The sequence below is a fragment of the Natator depressus genome, chromosome 1 (genome assembly GCF_965152275.1).
Source record: "Natator depressus isolate rNatDep1 chromosome 1, rNatDep2.hap1, whole genome shotgun sequence".
Lineage (NCBI taxonomy): Eukaryota > Metazoa > Chordata > Testudines > Cheloniidae > Natator > Natator depressus.
In genome coordinates, this window is record NC_134234.1 from 329,653,133 (window position 1) to 329,659,897 (window position 6,765).

The window sequence follows — 6,765 nt, forward strand, 5'->3', positions numbered from 1 at the left end:
AGAAATCTGATGAGGTTCAACAAGGACAAGTGCAGAGTCCTGCACTTAGGACGGAAGAATCCCATGCACCGCTACAGACTAGGGACCGAATGGCTCGGCAGCAGTTCTGCAGAAAAGGACCTAGGGGTTATAGTGGACGAGAAGCTGGATATGAGTCAACAGTGTGCCCTTGTTGCCAAGAAGGCCAATGGCATTTTGGGATGTATATGTAGGGGCATTGCCAGCAGATCAATGGACGTGATCGTTCCCCTCTATTCGACATTGGTAAGGCCTCATCTGGAGTACTGTGTCCAGTTTTGGGCCCCACACTACAAGAAGGATGTGGAAAAATTGGAAAGAGTCCAGCGGAGGGCAACAAAAATGATTAGAGGACTGGAACACATAACTTATGAGGAGAGGCTGAGGGAACTGGGGATATTTAGTCTACGGAAGAGAAGAATGAGGGGGGATTTGATAGCTGCTTTCAACTACCTGAAAGGGGGTTCCAAAGAGGATGGATCTAGACTGTTCCCAGTGGTAGCAGATGACAGAACGAGTAGTAATGGTCTCAAGTTGCAGTGGGGAAGGTTTAGGTTGGATATTAGGAAGAGCTTTTTTCACTAGGAGGGTGGTGAAGCACTGGAATGCGTTACCTAGGGAGGTGGTGGAATCTCCTTCCTTAGATATTTTTAAGGTCAGGCTGGAGAAAGCCCTGGCTGGGAGGATTTAGTTGGGGATTGGTCCTGCTTTGAGCAGGGGGTTGGATTAGATGACCTCCTGAAGTCCCGCCCAACCCTGATACTCTCTGATTCTAGGCCACAGCCTGGGATTTTCCAGGCCAGAGCTCCCCAGCTCCCTTGGCCTTTCCCCAGCCCTGCTCCAATCGAGGTACTCTCTGCTCCCTGCAGCCAGGTCCCTCCCTCTCCAAAGGCTAGAGAGAGTGAGTCAGCTCCTGGCTCACTGCCTACTTATAAGGCCAGCTGAGCCCTAATTGGGGCGTAGCCCCAGCTGAGCCTACTTCCCTACTCAGCCTGGGCTGTTTGCCCCAGCCAGAGCTCTCTCTTTGGCTGTTCTAAGCCCCTCAGGGCAGGAGTGGGTGTCTACCCCGCTACACAGCATCCCAGAAAGGAGAGAGATATCCTTTTCCTTCATAGAATCATAGAATATCAGGGTTGGAAGGGACCTCAGAAGGTCATCTAGTCCAAACCCTCAAAGCAGGACCAACCCCAGATTTTTGGCCCCCTCAAGGATTGAACTCACAACCCTACGTTTAGCAGGCCAATGCTCAAACCACTGAGCTATCCCTCCCCCCTTCAGGCCCAGTTCTGCCACCTTCACTCACATCGAGTGTATCATCTACTTCTTGAATAGAAACCCCTCAGGGTTTGGCCCAGTAGGAGTCTTGACTGGGCAAGGACTTCAAGATTTGGCCCAATCACTTCAATGATATTTTTGCTTGAGTTAAGGACTGAGACAAAATGGTGTAAAGACTTCAGAGCGTGTCCCCATATAGAGCTGGTTGAATTGTTCGTTTCAGATAAGATTTGTTGCAGATGTAGTCCATGTTTCTGTTCACAAGGTACTAATGAGCCAATCCTTATTTCTGCAAACATATTGTTTAACCCCCATAGTGTAGTGGTAGTGTAGTCTCCACAGAATGTGCTATTCAAAGGGAAAAAAGCGGCACACCCGCTGTTACCTTAGCCTGGGAGTTATTTCATGGAAATCAGATGTGAATATTTTATTGGCGAGTGAAGGCCCAGTTTGATTTGAATTCATTTATTTATGAATTGAAGGTTTTGAGGTTCTTCCAAAACCTTAAGTGCTCTTTGGGTCAAGTTCTGCTTTTGTTTACACCTGTGTAAATCTAGAATATGTGTATTTTGTGCATTGTCTTCAGTGGGATCACTCCAGATTTATATTGGTGTAACTAAGAGAAGTATTTGCTCTTGTATATGCACATTTGGAGCCAGATCCTCCACTATGCTAATTTATGCCAGCTCAGAGGATCTGGCCCTTTAATTCTTAGACCCTAGAGGCAGGTTTAACATGCAGAGTCCATAGTGCTGCTAAAAGTTGTGGGAATGGAAACTCAGTCTGTTTTTGTAAGCATTTGTGCTCATTTTTGTCTTTACCTGCCTTGCCCCTTCCCCATACCAAAGCAAGGAATAGTTTCACTATCCAACTAAATCAAGGTTTGACAATGGCTAATAGATCCCCCTTCACAGTCAAAAAGCTGTCAGCAGCAATCCAACTAGCCATGGGGCGCTGGGTGAAACCAGTGACAGCTGTGTGTGGTTGTATTTCTTTGTGGGCTAGAAAGAGAGAAATGTTCAGGATTGTTAATGGCCAAACAGTTGGACACATCAATAAAAAGTACAGTTTGAGGCCATTATTCAAGAGCTCATTACGAAAAGAAAAATGCTCTGAAACCCTGGATGCAAAGCATTCCTAGGCCTTGGGTCAGAGGAGAAAGAAACGTTGCAAGCTTCTTCTTTATTTTGCTGTCCTTGAAACAGCAGTTTGGAAACACACACGCACACACGCACACACTTCTACTTCTTAGATGTTAGTTCATGATTTATTAGGTGTCCAAACGCAAACCCGAGAGCCACAAGATATATAGAAAACAGTCCTCAAATGGTCAGTCCAGATTTCCTGCTTGGCATAAAGGCTGTTATATTCATTAGGGAATCGAACAAAGAGAAACATTACAAGTTTCAAAAAACACGTCTGATCTGAAAGCTGTAAAGTGGAGCTTAAGAAATTCCAAAATGCGTGATTTGTTTAACATTTGTGTTACCTGCGTGACATTGTGTAATCTCGGTGACACACTTTAGGCTGATAACTCTAAAGATCAAACTGACCACTTAGCCTCATGCTGGTTTTCCCATCCAGTGCTAATTATGATGTTTGTCTTTGTAGAGCTTTTGTGCTCTTGGCATTCAAATGTCTTTTCCACTTGTGGCCCCAGCTGGAGGAATGATACTTAAGCAAGAAGGCATGAGGCTGGGCTGTTTTTATTTCCATGTTTGTTCCTTCTGTGCCTTCACCTACTTGCCAGAGGTTGACAGTATTTTCTCAGAAATGCCAGAAGAATTCCCATTACCTCAGCTAACAAGCACTGAAAGACAATTATATCTCTTGCTTTCCTCACACACATGTTGTGAGGTTTGTATAGATAATGTCTGTAAAATTCTTTGACATCTTTGGATAAAAAGCGACATAGTATAACAAGTATAACATGCTAAAAAGTACATTTTTAAAATCAGCATAGCTCCGTAAAACAGCCGAGCATCTGGCTCTATTGCCCCATACACACAGACACTGCAGGTGAAATATTTTGATTTTGATAGGGCCAGGATTTCACTCTGCAGTTGTCAGTGGACAAAGAACCCAGGACCTTTGTCATGAAAAACACAGGCCTTCACCACCTGAGCTAAAAGAGAGAGAGTTCTTAACACTGAGAAAGAAGTAAGCTTTTATAGTCAAGGGGAAAACCCACTGGAGGGACACATGATCATATGTCCTAGGCCACCATATTACAATCTTCCTCTAAAGAGACAAGGTGGGTAACATCTTTTATTGGACCAACTTCTGTTGGTGAGAGAGATGAACTTTCGAGGCACACGGAGCTCTTCTTCTGACCAACAGAAGTTGGTCCAGTTAAAGATATTACCTCACATACCTTGTCTCTCTCATATCCTGGGACTGACACAGCTACAACTACTCTCCACACAATCTTCCTCTAATTCATTTTTATGCTTATGTGCATCTTTAGAATTCCTAATGAAAAGGTCAGCAGCATCAGTTCTCATGGATGGACTCTGTGAGCCTGGGGCTTTGATCTCATCAGATCTTGCCTCTGACCATTGTTGGGACTCTTTCATGGGAAACCTCAAACAAAAAAATAAGGAAGTGCAGCTGGAAAATGAGTAGATGGAACCCTTTCCTCTGAACCAGTGTCCTAGCATGTTTCTTATGGGTGGGTTTTGGAGGTCCTCTGGGTGAGAAGTAAAATTTGCAACCATGAAATATCCTGTGGCACTTATCACAACAGTAGGGTGCTCTGCCCTGACTGAGGTGGTTGTATATAGTAATAGAGGTTGTCATGAGTCTTTTAGCACTTTGGGATCCTTTGGAATGAAAGACAGTATATAAATGTAAGCATATTGCTATTCATTTGAGTATTTTGGACACTTCCCTACTATGACCCATGGAACCTGCCCAGGTAGTAAAATTGATAACAACTCACCACCATTCACCCTAAAGAAAATAAGGCAACATTTATTTGAACAGCATCAATGATTATAATTCTTGGTTCAGTAAAACACAATCTATTGTGATTGTCCATTATTTCTCAAGGAGACAATGGTATTAGCTACAGAGACATGGCTCAGTGCTCTAAAGTGCTGAGTACCCTTAACTCCCATTTGATGTCAAAGGAAGTTATAAATTCTCAGCATTTCATAGGTGGCACTCAACACCTTGCAGACTTTGGAACATAGTACGTATATACTTTATCTCAGGCTGACTACTGACTCTGTGAAAGTATAACATCATTCAGCTAGCAAATAAGATTGGGGAGAGATGGGCAAAGAGCTCACTTAAACATTTACTAATTATATGGTAATGCTGAAGCCTGCAGTCCTTAATCCTGAATCTGTGTGCTGTCACACCTCATCAGCCCTTTAGTCAGAAAGCTGAGGAGAAAAGCACCAGGTTCCACTGGAGATTTTGACTCTTCAAATTCCGGAATCATTTTACCTTGTGAGTCTGCGTTGTTGCTCAAAGATTGAGTGTCTCTGCAGGTTGCTGCATTCTATCACTGCATTTCCTTAGGGAAAATGTGGAGAGGAAACATTTATTGACCCACTGCACTGTCTTCTGCTACAATTGTCCTGGATCCCATAAACACACAGATCCTTTTCCCTGCACCTTTCTCTTTTAACTTTAAAGTCTTAGATAATCCTGTGCTATAGTTTTCATGATTCATAAAATATTTCCATAACTGGCATATAATATCCATTGCACTTTCCTTGGAAATCTCCTAATTATATACTGATGCAATACATTAACATATATTTTTGTTATTGGACAAACTTTCCTTTAAACTTTAACCAACTTTTTCTCTGCTTGGGAAAGTTCTTCCCTACCAGTAACTATGGTGCCAAGAAAACACAGCCTTCTCTTTGATTATAATAATTAACTACTAACTTGTTCTTAAAGAGTATCTGCCATTCATAATCTTAAAGTACTTTATAAATTTCAGTGAATTAAGTATCAGTCCACTCCTGCCAGTTAAATATTATTATCCTCATTTTATAGATGGGGGAACTGAGGCACAGAGAGAATAAATCACAGAAACAATCAGTGGAACAGCCAGAAATAAAACAAGAAACCTGGTCCCTAGTCCTGAGTTTTAACTACAGTGCCATTATTCAATCCTTATTGAATGTCACCATGAAATGCTGGATGAACTGTAACATGGAATGAGTAAAAATGTAAGAGGAAAGTCTAAAGTTTCTTTATAGTCCATTTTTGTTCTACTGTCCCTTGTCAGGCACACTTCATTTGCCCAATATCCTTGTTACATATCAGTGGAAACCACTAATCTGTTTTATAGACTAAGGGGGCCCTCTGGAACTAGACTATTGCTAACACTGCCCTTTGTATCATTTTGAGCAATGCCCATTGTAATTGATGCCATTCCCTAGAATATAATATGTATTAATTTCTCTTTACCTCTAAAAACTAGTAGCTCCACAAAATAAAAAAGGCTAATATCACAAGTTGAGATTTAAGTAGGAGTGCACAAACCTTGCAGTTTGTTTGAATGAGTCAGAAGCAAATGAGCCCCTTCCGGTTAGCTCCTGGGTTGGTTTGATTAAATTCGAGAGCACTTGAGGCTAGAAAGTTGGCTAGATTGTCGGGCTCAGCAGGTAGTGATCAATGGCTCCATGTCTAGTTGGCAGCCGGTATCAAGTGGAGTGCCCCAAGGGTCGGTCCTCAGGCCGGTTTTGCTCAATATCTTCATTAATGATCTGGAGGATGGTGTGGATTGCACCCTAAGCAAGTTTGCAGATGACACTAAACTGGGAGGAGAGGTAGATACGCTGGAGGGTAGGGATAGGATACAGAGGGACCTAGATGAATTAGAGGGTTGGGCCAAAAGAAATCTGATGAGGTTCAACAAGGACAAGTGCAGAGTCCTGCACTTAGGACGGAAGAATCCCATGCACCGCTACAGACTAGGGACCGAATGGCTTGGCAGCAGTTCTGCAGAAAAGGACCTAGGGGTTACAGTGGACGAGAAGCTGGATATGAGTCAACAGTGTGCCCTTGTTGCCAAGAAGGCCAATGGCATTTTGGGATGTATATGTAGGGGCATTGCCAGCAGATCAATGGACGTGATCGTTCCCCTCTATTCGACATTGGTGAGGCCTCATCTGGAGTACTGTGTCCAGTTTTGGGCCCCAAACTACAAGAAGGATGTGGAAAAATTGGAAAGAGTCCAGCAGAGGGCAACAAAAATGATTAGGGGACTGGAACACATGATTTATGAGGAGAGGTTGATTGTTTAGGATTGGGATTGTTTAGTCTGCGGAAGAGAAGACTGAGGGTGGATTTGATAGCTGCTTTCAACTACCTGAAAGGGGGTTCCAAAGAGGATGGATCTAGACTGTTCTCAGTGGTAGCTGATGACAGAACAAGGAGTAATGGTCTCAAGTTGCAGTGGGGGAGGTTTAGGTTGGATATTAGGAAAACCTTTTTCACTAGGAGGGT